Raw genomic sequence first — 12,529 nt, forward strand, 5'->3', positions numbered from 1 at the left:
AGGAGAGAGAGAGAGAGGAGAGAGAGAGAGAGAGAGAGAGAGAGAGAGAGAGAGAGAGAGAGAGAGGAGAGAGAGAGAGAGGAGAGAGATAGAGAGAGAGAGGAGAGAGAGAGAGAGAGAGAGAGAGAGAGAGAGAGAGAGAGAGAGAGAGAGAGAGAGAGAGAGAGAGAGGAGAGAGAGAGAGGAGAGAGAGAGAGAGGAGAGAGAGAGAGAGGAGAGAGAGAGGGGAGAGAGAGAGGAGAGAGAGAGAGGAGAGAGAGAGAGAGGAGAGAGAGAGGAGAGAGAGAGAGAGAGAGAGAGAGAGAGAGAGAGAGAGAGAGAGAGAGAGAGAGAGAGAGAGGAGAGAGAGAGGAGAGAGAGGAGAGAGGAGAGAGAGAGAGAGAGAGAGAGAGAGAGAGAGAGAGAGAGAGAGAGAGAGAGAGAGAGAGAGAGAGAGAGAGAGAGAGAGAGAGAGAGAGACATACACTGAATATACAAAACATTAAGAACACCTGCTCTTTCCATGACGTAAACTGACCAGGTGAATCCAGGTGAAAACTATGATTCCTTATTGATGTCACCTGTTAAATACACTTCAATCAGTGTAGATGAAGGGGAGGAGACGGATTGAAGGAAGGATTTTTAAGCCTTGAGACAATTGAGACATGGATTGTGTACGTGTGCCATTCAGAGGGTGAATGGACAAGACAAAATATTGACGTGCCTTTGAACGGGGTATGACAGTAGGTGCCAGGAGCACCGGTTCGTGTAAAGAACTGCAACGCTGCTGGGTTTGTATTTATCAGATCTCGTCTCATCGCTGCGACTCCCCAACGGGCTCGGGAGAGGTGAAGTCACGCGTCTTTAATCCACCCGAAAGCACCACTGTGTCAGAGGAAACGCCGTTCAACTGGCTACCGGGGTCAGCCTGCAGGCACCGGGCCCGCCACAAGGAGTCGCTAGAGCACGATGAACCAAGTAAAGCCCCCACCCAGCCAAACCCTCCCCGACACCCGGACGACGCTGGGCCAATTGGACGCCGTCTTATGGGACTCGCGGCCACGGCCGGTTGTGGAACAGTCCGGGAATGAACCCAGGTCTGTAGTAACGGCTCTAGCACTGCGATGCAACGAGTTAGACTGCTGCAGCACTCGGAGGCTGCTGGGTTTTTCATCTCTTCCTCTCTCCCCCTCTCTTTCTCCATCTCTCTGCATCGCTCTCCCCCTCTCTTTCTCCATCTCTCTCCCCCTCTCTCTCTCTCTCCATCTCTCTCCATCTCTCTTTCTCCATCTCTCTCCCTTGCCCTCTCTCTTTCTCTATCTCTTTCTCCTTCTCTCTCTCTCTCTCCATCTCTCTTTCTCCATCTCTCTTTCACCATCTCTCTCCCTTGCCCTCTCTCTTTCTCCTTCTCTCTCTCTCTCTCCATCTCTCTCTCTCTCTCTCTCTCTCTCTCTCTCTCTCTCTCTCTCTCGCCCTCTCTCTCCATCTCTCTTTCTCCATCTCTCTCCCTTGCCCTCTCTCTTTCTCCTTCTCTCTCTCTCTCTCTCTCTCCATCTCGCTGCATCTCTCTCCCTTCTTTCTCCAGAGTGCAGTAGCAGACTCCATACAAGAGTTCTGCAGAGAGAAAGGGAGAGGGGGCTGGGAAAGGGGGGGGGGGGGCTTTGACGGCGCGTGGCATGTGGAATTTAAATGACAGTTATTCTACGTCACTGAGAGGCACCCCCTGGCAGACAGACTCCACATCCTGATATAGAAGGATAGAAAAAGAGAGAGATTAGAAGGAACGACGACAGGGAAGAAAAAAAAAGGAGAAGAATTAGACTATACTGGTGCATTATTTTATTTCACCTTTATGTCAGCCAATCACAAAACAAAACACCTTTATGTCAGCCAATCACAAAACAAAACAAAACAATAAAATATGACATACAAGCAGTGGTTCGTTTAGACGACTGATATGTATTTAAACAGTTACAAAGGTCTGAAGAAAATCATCGTCATTTTATTTATAATAAAAACGTTGTTAAGGATCGTCTTCCGGTGATAGAAGTTGACGGTACCGCGTTGTATTATACTAGCTCATTGCGTTGAAAACACATGGGGGTTCAGCAAGGGTGGAATTATCGTGTGTGTGTGTGTGTGTGTGTGTGTGTGTGTGTGTGTGTGTGTGTGTGACGGAGTCGTCTCAGTTCTGAAGGAACTAGCGCCGAGGAGACCCCACTGAGCAACGACAACAAAACCCCGGTTGAATCAGCGTTGTTTCTCACGGCATTCCAACCAACAACAACAAGAAATATCACCGTGATGATGTTGAATTAACGTGGGGAAACTAATTGGATTTGTAAAAAAAAAAAGTCATCAACATAAAGGACATTTCGTTGTTTTATTTTCTTCTTCTCCCAAATCCAGGGACATTTCTTGTTGATTTTACGTCGGGATTCACGTTAGTTTGATGCTCAACCCAATGTAAATCAAAACGTTTGTGGCCACAGTGGGGGTGAGAGAGCCAGCCCAGCGAGCAGCGCAGGCACCGTCCGTCCATCCTGCAGCCCAGTCCCTCTTCTGCAGAGCGCACTCACTCACTCACACGCACGTACTCACACACACACACACACACACACACGTTGTAGTCCAGTCGTACCGTGTGCGTTGCGTGCAGGGCAGCTCGGCTCGCAGCTGGGATAGGACTGAGAGAGAAGACCACAGGAGGAGGAGAAGAAGACAGAGGAGGTGGGGAAACGGGACTACGTTCGACTGGAAGATGTTGGACCGGGATATTTGTACCGCGGAGGACCAAGGAACACGGTACACAACGAGCCCTATTGGATTACAGTGATTTTTGCTGCTCTTTCTCTCTCTCAGCGGTGTGTGTGTGGAGTTAACAACCGGATTAATATTCTAAACCCCGGGAAAGGAAGGAAAGAAGGAAGGAATTAACAGCCTCTGTCTTCATTTGGTTTGAGTTCCAGAGGAGAGAGGAGGGGGGGACCGGCTGGGCTGTTGTAATGTCCCCTCATCACCCCGCTGTTCTGAAGCTGTATGAAAAGGAGAGGCTGTAAGTATGTCCATCTGTATATGTCTTTCTGTCCGTGTCCATGTCCCCCTGCAGGTCCCCCCCGGTCTGTCTCTCTCTCTGCCTATTCATGTTGTCATTATCGACACTACTGTCGGGTTTTCAACGGTAGCAATAGGCTGCCCCGTTTTACGCATAGCCTTGCCTTACCGTGCTTTGACTCTCCAAAGTGCAGTGAGCACTAGGGTGTGTGTGTGTGTGTGTGTGTGTGTGTGTGTGTGTGTGTGTGTGTGTGTGTGTGTGTGTGTGTGTGTGTGTGTGTGTGTGTGTGTGTGTGTGTGTGTGTGTGTGTGTGTGTGTGTGTGTGTGTGTGTGTGTGTGTGTGTGTGTGTGTGTGTGTGTGTGTGTGTGTGTGTGTACAATTACCAGAACACACACACACTGTGAGATGTAGGACATTTTTTTGTCTTGGGTTTTAAATCATTGTGATCAACTTAGCTTCAGAACTACCCCCCCCCCCCCCAGCCTGTAGGTTACCATGGGAGCACAGAGGTACCATTACCCACAACCACCTTTGTCCTGGTTAGGTTACATATCAACCTATATCCCCAATATAACCCCCATCCCCCTGCTACATATCATCCTACCACTCCAATATAACCCCCTCTACATATCATCCTACCACTCCAATATAACCCCCTCTACATATCATTCTACCACTCAAATATAACCCCCTCTACCTCCCTGCTACATATCATCCTACCACTCCAATATAACCCCCTCTACATATCATCCTACCACTCCAATATAACCCCCTCTACCCCCTGCTACATATCACCCTACCACTCCAATATAACCCCCTCTACATATCATCCTACCACTCCAATATAACCCCCTCTACATATCATTCTACCACTCAAATATAACCCCCTCTACATATCATCCTACCACCCCAATATAACCCCCTCTACATATCATCCTACCACCCCAATATAACCCCCTGCTACATATCATCCTACCACTCCAATATAACCCCCTCTACATATCATCCTACCACTCCAATATAACCCCCTCTACATATCATCCTACCACCCCAATATAACCCCCTCTACATATCATCCTACCACTCCAATATAACCCCCTCTACATATCATCCTAACACTCCAATGTAACCCCCTCTACATATCGTCCTACCACTCCAATATAACCCCCTCTACCCCCTGCTACATATCATCCTACCACTCCAATATAACCCCCTCTACATATCGTCCTACCACTCCAATATAACCCCCTCTACCCCCTGCTACATATCATCCTACCACTCCAATATAACCCCCTCTACTCCCTGCTACATATCATCCTACCACTCCAATATAACCCCCTCTACATATCATCCTAACACTCCAATATAACCCCCTCTACATATCATCCTACCACTCCAATATAACCCCCTCTACCCCCTGCTACATATCATCCTACCACTCCAATATAACCCCCTCTACATATCATCCTACCACTCCAATATAACCCCCTCTACCCCCTGCTACATATCACCCTACCACTCCAATATAACCCCCTCTACTCCCTGCTACATATCATCCTACCACTCCAATATAACCCCCTCTACATATCATCCTAACACTCCAATATAACCCCCTCTACATATCATCCTACCACTCCAATATAACCCCCTCTACCCCCTGCTACATATCATCCTACCACTCCAATTTAACCCCCTCTACATATCATCCTACCACTCCAATATAACCCCCTCTACCCCCTGCTACATATCATCCTACCACTCCAATATAACCCCCTCTACCCCCTGCTACATATCACCCTACCACTCCAATATAACCCCCTCTACTCCCTGCTACATATCATCCTACCACTCCAATATAACCCCCTCTATATATCATCCTAACACTCCAATATAACCCCCTCTACATATCATCCTACCACTCCAATATAACCCCCTCTACCCCCTGCTACATATCATCCTACCACTCCAATATAACCCCCTCTACATATCATCCTATCACTCCAATATAACCCACTCTACCCCCTGCTACATATCATCCTACCACTCCAATATAACCCCTTCTACCCCCCCTCGACATATCGTCCTACCACTCCAATATAACCCCCTCTACCCCCTGCTACATATCGTCCTACCACTCCAATATAACCCCCTCTACATATCATCCTACCACTCCAATATAACCCCCTCTACCCCTGCTACATATCATCCTACCACTCCAATATAACCCCCTCTACATATCATCCTACCACTCCAATATAACCCCCTCTACATATCATCCTACCACTCCAATATAACCCCCTCTACATAGCATCCTACCACTCCTAAATAACCCCCTCTACATATCATCCTACCACTCCAATATAACCCCCTCTACATATCATCCTACCACTCCAATATAACCCCCTCTACATATCATCCTACCACTCCAATATAACCCCCTCTACATATCATCATACCACTCCAATATAACCCCCTCTACATAGCATCCTACCACTCCAATATAACACCCTCTACATATCATCCTACCACTCCAATATAACCCCCTCTACATATCATCCTACCACTCCAATATAACCCCCTCTACATATCATCCTACCACTCCAATATAACCCCCTCTACATATCATCCTACCACCCCAATATAACCCCCTCTACATATCATCCTACCACTCCAATATAACCCCCTCTACATATCATCCTACCACTCCAATATAACCCCCTCTACATATCATCCTACCACTCCAATATAACCCCCTCTACATATCATCCTACCACTCCAATATAACCCCCTCTACATATCATCCTACCACCCCAATATAACCCCCTCTACATATCATCCTACCACTCCAATATAACCCCCTCTACATATCATCCTAACACTCCAATATAACCCCCTCTACATATCATCCTACCACTCCAATATAACCCCCTCTACCCCCTGCTACATATCATCCTACCACTCCAATATAACCCCCTCTACATATCATCCTACCACTCCAATATAACCCCCTCTACCCCCTGCTACATATCACCCTACCACTCCAATATAACCCCCTCTACCCCTGCTACATATCATCCTACCACTCCAATATAACCCCCTCTACATATCATCCTACCACTCCAATATAACCCCCTCTACCCCCTGCTACATATCATCCTACCACTCCAATATAACCCCCTCTACCCCCTGCTACATATCACCCTACCACTCCAATATAACCCCCTCTACTCCCTGCTACATATCATCCTACCACTCCAATATAACCCCCTCTACATATCATCCTAACACTCCAATATAACCCCCTCTACATATCATCCTACCACTCCAATATAACCCCCTCTACCCCCTGCTACATATCATCCTACCACTCCAATATAACCCCCTCTACATATCATCCTACCACTCCAATATAACCCACTCTACCCCCTGCTACATATCATCCTACCACTCCAATATAACCCCTTCTACCCCCCCTCGACATATCGTCCTACCACTCCAATATAACCCCCTCTACCCCCTGCTACATATCGTCCTACCACTCCAATATAACCCCCTCTACATATCATCCTACCACTCCAATATAACCCCCTCTACCCCTGCTACATATCATCCTACCACTCCAATATAACCCCCTCTACATATCATCCTACCACTCCAATATAACCCCCTCTACATATCATCCTACCACTCCAATATAACCCCCTCTACATAGCATCCTACCACTCCTAAATAACCCCCTCTACATATCATCCTACCACTCCAATATAACCCCCTCTACATATCATCCTACCACTCCAATATAACCCCCTCTACATATCATCCTACCACTCCAATATAACCCCCTCTACATATCATCCTACCACTCCAATATAACCCCCTCTACATAGCATCCTACCACTCCAATATAACACCCTCTACATATCATCCTACCACTCCAATATAACCCCCTCTACATATCATCCTACCACTCCAATATAACCCCCTCTACATATCATCCTACCACTCCAATATAACCCCCTCTACATATCATCCTACCACCCCAATATAACCCCCTCTACATATCATCCTACCACTCCAATATAACCCCCTCTACATATCATCCTACCACTCCAATATAACCCCCTCTACATATCATCCTACCACTCCAATATAACCCCCTCTACATATCATCCTACCACTCCAATATAACCCCCTCTACATATCATCCTACCACCCCAATATAACCCCCTCTACATATCATCCTACCACTCCAATATAACCCCCTCTACATATCATCCTACCACTCCAATATAACCCCCTCTACATATCATCCTACCACCCCAATATAACCCCCTCTACATATCATCCTACCACCCCAATATAACCCCCTCTACATATCATCCTACCACTCCAATATAACCCCCTCTACATATCATCCTACCACTCCAATATAACCCCCTCTACATATCATCCTACCACTCCAATATAACCCCCTCTACATATCATCCTACCACTCCAATATAACCCCCTCTACATATCATCCTACCACTCCAATATAACCCCCTCTACATATCATCCTACCACTCCAATATAACCCCCTCTACATATCATCCTACCACTCCAATATAACCCCCTCTACATATCATCCTACCACCCCAATATAACCCCCTCTACATATCATCCTACCACCCCAATATAACCCCCTCTACATATCATCCTACCACTCCAATATAACCCCCTCTACATATCATCCTACCACTCCAATATAACCCCCTCTACATATCATCCTAACACTCCAATATAACCCCCTCTACATATCATCCTACCACTCCAATATAACCCCCTCTACATATCATCCTACCACTCCAATATAACCCCCTCTACCCCACTGCTAAATATCTAGTTGTGGTTTTAAGAATGCAATCCAATACAGATGTAGGATTTGAATTTGATCACACGTTTGTTACTGAGAATATCACTGCACAGCAAGAAATGCAAGCTTGTAGTGTATTTTCGTTTTTTAAAAATGCTTCTAAAGTTAATAATTTCCACTTTGAAAAAAAATCAAGACTTAATTTGCCCAAAAGAAAAATATATCAACCGCATTAAAAGAAAAAAGTCCATTAATTATAATCCACATAATAATTCACATGTCCTGTTGCTGCAGGATTATTCTCCTCCAGCAAACTGGCTCAAATTAAGATCCTACACCTGTAACTCGTGGAATAACCGGAGTCGTTGTTCCGTTTCGGTACCTGTGTGTGTGTGTGTGTGTGTGTGTGTGTGTGTGTGTGTGTGTGTGTGCAGACTGATCTTGTTGCAGCCTCGTGTCATAATCATGTGAGCGGGAGCGCAAGACGAGCTTCTCTCTCTCTGAAGACTAAACAGCACACAGGAGCTCCTCCGTAACAAACAAAATAAGGCAAGCTTCCTCTATAGCTGCCTGCCCTCGATCCCGCCGCTGTCTAGAGCTCCCCGGGGGGGGGGTGTGCGGATGCAGCAAAGCATTTACGTGAGACAGGACGGTGAAACGAATGAATTGTTCACCCCCCCCCCCTTAACGCGAACCCTTCGCGGAGAGAACATGAGGTGGGAATGAAGGGGGGGAGATTTTCGGGGAGGAGAAGAGACGGTGAGAACAGATGCTACAGGGTTACACTACTTCTCTCATTGGTTCTCCTCGTCGACACTGCGGCTTTCAGCCTTAGAACTTCCTTTGTGTGTCTCGGTGGTCCAGCTACGGCTCTGAATGACCGACAGACACACAATACTGTTGACTTATAGAATATTGAACCCAGCCATTTGATCAGTCACGTCCGAGATAATATTAGTAACGCGTAAATTCAGACAGCCACGCTTTGCTTTTTCCCCTTTTTACATGTTGGTGCTAGCAAGCAGGCTAGGTATCAACAGCCAATCCAGGAGGGGGATGGAAACTATAGTGAGCTTCGATTGGTCAAATAGCAACAAGATGTCGCCAGAGTATATGCACAAAGTTCAGCTTTCGCCAACTTTGGTCCCGTCCGTGTTAAACATCACTCGCCCGTTGTACGCGTTGCTCAACGGTTCCCACTTCACTTCCTTCGTTGAAAACGAATGGGATTGTGTTTGTTTCATCACCCACAACATGCTATATGGGGCTCTTGTGTCAGGATCTGTCAACGCACGCCAACCAACAACTTGACTAGAGAGAGAGAGAGAGGAGTGGAGAGAGAGAGAGAGAGAGAGAGAGAGGCGTGGAGAGAGAGAGAGAGAGAGAGGAACAGAGAGAGAGAGAGAAAGAGAGAGGGGTGGAAAGAGAGAGAGGGGTGGGAAGAGAGAGAGAGAGAGAGGGGTGGAGAAAGAGAGAGGGGTGGGAAGAGAGAGAGAGGGGTGGGAAGAGAGAGAGAGATAGAGAGAGAGAGAGAAAGAGAGAGAGAGAGAGAGAGAGAGGGGTGGAAAGAGAGAGAGAGAGGAGGTATATGTTTTGTCCTACATTCCGCAGAGCAAGCAGCCGGGCCTATAGGGGACTGCAGTCCCGGGTCCCGCCAGTAGGGGTCGTCGGTGTATTGTGATGGATCCAGAAAGACTTAATGAGAAATCAAAAGGAATTTACATCTTCTCTTCATTCCCCTTCCGTGCTCTCGGAGCCAGTCACGTTGTAGAGGCACAGTTCTTACATCTGACTGCGTCTCGGCTCGCAACATGGAGAGGGAAGGAGGGAGAGAGAGAGGGGGGGCAGGGAGGAAGAGAGAGAGGGGGAGAGGGAGGGAGAGAGGGGGGGAGGGAGGAAGGGAGAGAGGGGAGAGGGAGGGAGGGAGGGAGGGAGGGAGAGGGAGGGAGGGAGGGGTAGGGAGGAAGAGAGGGGGGGAGGGGGAAAGAAAGAGAGGGGGAGAGGGAGGGAGAGAGGGGGGGAGGGAGGAAGGGAGAGAGGGGGGAGGGAGAGAGGGAGGGAGGAAGAGAGGGGGGAGGGAGAGAGGGGGGAGGGAGGAAGAGAGAGGGGGAGGGAGGGAGGGATGGAGGGAGGAAGGGAGGGAGGAAGAGAGGGGGGAGGGAGGGAGGGAGGGAGAGAGAGAAGCATTGATGTTTAAACAGTGTGAATCAGCCGTGGTCCTGGCCTATAGCAGCAGAGAGAGAGAGAGAGAGAGAGGGGGTGGGAGGGAGGGAGGGAGAGATAGGGGGAGAGGGAGGGAAGGAGGGAGGGGGGGAGAGAGATAGAAGAAGCATTGATGTTTAAACAGTGTGAATCAGCCGTGGCCCTGGCCTATAGCAGCAGAGAGAGAGAGAGAGAGAGAGGGGGGGTGGGGGGGGGGGGGAGAGAGAGAGAGAGAGAGAGAGAGAGAGAGAGAAGCGTTGATGTTTAAACAGTGTGAATCAGCCGCGGCCCTGGCCTATAGCAGCAGAGAGAGAGAACACCTATTCAACACACCTTATGTGCACACGGCACGGGCTAGGATAATTATCTATTTCCTGTTGCATTTGTAGGCTATATAACCCTCAGATACCAGGCAGTTAACCCATCTGTTAGTGAATAGTTAAACTATGGTATAGAACTGAGGGATACCGTTGGGACTAAGGAAAAAGGGTTAGGGTTAGTTAACCCATCTGTTAGTGAATAGTTAAACTATGGTATAGAACTGAGGGATACCGTTGGGACTAAGGAAAAAGGGTTAGGGTTAGTTAACCCATCTGTTAGTGAATAGTTAAACTATGGTATAGAGCTGAGGGATACCGTTGGGACTAAGGAAAAAGGGTTAGGGTTAGTTAACCCATCTGTTAGTGAATAGTTAAACTATTGTATAGAACTGAGGGATACCGTTGGGACTAAAGAAAAAGGGAGGAGAGAAAAAGAGGGACGAGGGCTGAATGTTTCTGTAATGAGTTTAGTTATATTTAGACCCCAGCGCTGCCTGCACAGGTGTGTGGTGGACTCAGGTGCAGAGTGACCTCACAGGGATTCATCCCTGTTATGTAACAGGGGACTGTTTCCCATCACACACACACACACACACACACACACACACACACACGCGCATACACACACGCACACACACACACACACACGCACATGCACGCACGCACACACACACACACACACACACACACACACACACACACACACACACACACACACACACGCACACGCACACGCACACACACACACACACGCACGCACACACACACACACACACACACACACACACACACACACACACACACACACACGCACATACACACACCCACACACGCACACGCATACACACACACACACACACACACACACACACACACACACACACACGCACACGTACACACACACACACACACACACAGAGTTTGCGTTATTCAGTCATCCTAAAGAGGCCTTGGTTCACTGCTTCTAATAGTTCCTCTGTGTTCCTCAGGTCCTAACATGGTCGTGTGTTCCTCAGGCCCTAATATGGTCGTGTGTTCCTCAGGCCCTAACATGGTCGTGTGTTCCTCAGGCCCTAACATGGTCGTGTGTTCCTCAGGTCCTAATATGGTCGTGTGTTCCTCAGGCCCTAACATGGTCGTGTGTTCCTCAGGCCCTAACATGGTCGTGTGTTCCTCAGGTCCTAACATGGTCGTGTGTTCCTCAGGCCCTAACATGGTCGTGTGTTCCTCAGGTCCTAACATGGTCGTGTGTTCCTCAGGTCCTAACATGGTCGTGTGTTCCTCAGGTCCTAACGTGGTCGTGTGTTCCTCAGGTCCTAACGTGGTCGTGTGTTCCTCAGGCCCTAACGTGGCCGTGTGTTCCTCAGGCCCTAACATGGTCGTGTGTTCCTCAGGTCCTAACATGGACGTGTGTTCCTCAGGTCCTAACATGGTCGTGTGTTCCTCAGGCCCTAACGTGGTCGTGTGTTCCTCAGGTCCTAACGTGGTCGTGTGTTCCTCAGGTCCTAACATGGTCGTGTGTTCCTCAGGTCCTAACATGGTCGTGTGTTCCTCAGGCCCTAATATGGTCGTGTGTTCCTCAGGTCCTAACATGGTCGTGTGTTCCTCAGGTCCTAACATGTCCTAACATGGTCGTGTGTTCCTCAGGTCCTAACATGGCCGTGTGTTCCTCAGGTCCTAACATGGTCGTGTGTTCCTCAGGTCCTAACATGGTCGTGTGTTCCTCAGGCCCTAACATGGTCGTGTGTTCCTCAGGCCCTAACATGGTCGTGTGTTCCTCAGGCCCTAACATGGTTGTGTGTTCCTCAGGCCCTAACATGGTCGTGTGTTCCTCAGGTCCTAACATGGTCGTGTGTTCCTCAGGTCCTAACATGGTCGTGTGTTCTTCAGGCCCTAACATGGTCGTATGTTCCTCAGGCCCTAACATGGTCGTGTGTTCCTCAGGCCCTAACATGGTCGTGTGTTCCTCAGGCCCTAACATGGTCGTTTGTTCCTCAGGTCCTAACATGGTCGTGTGTTTCTCAGGTCCTAACATGGTCGTGTGTTCCTCAGGTCCTAACATGGTCGTGTGTTCCTCAGGCCCTAACATGGCCGTGTGTTCCTCAGGTCCTAACATGGTC

The 12,529-nt window shown here is 48.4% G+C and overlaps 1 protein-coding gene across 1 annotated transcript in view; it reads left to right on the forward strand.

Annotated features, from left to right (window-relative positions):
• Positions 1 to 2,067: 2,067 nt before the first annotated feature.
• LOC139569663 (glutamate receptor ionotropic, NMDA 2A-like) overlaps positions 2,068 to 12,529 on the forward strand; it is a 270,123-nt gene continuing 259,661 nt past the window's right edge. Inside the window, exon 1 of the mRNA XM_071391075.1 lies at positions 2,068 to 3,034. The gene's annotated coding sequence lies outside the window, so the exon portion shown is untranslated. The remainder of the gene's footprint in view (positions 3,035 to 12,529) is intronic.

Source organism: Salvelinus alpinus, chromosome 1 (genome assembly GCF_045679555.1).
Source record: "Salvelinus alpinus chromosome 1, SLU_Salpinus.1, whole genome shotgun sequence".
Lineage (NCBI taxonomy): Eukaryota > Metazoa > Chordata > Actinopteri > Salmoniformes > Salmonidae > Salvelinus > Salvelinus alpinus.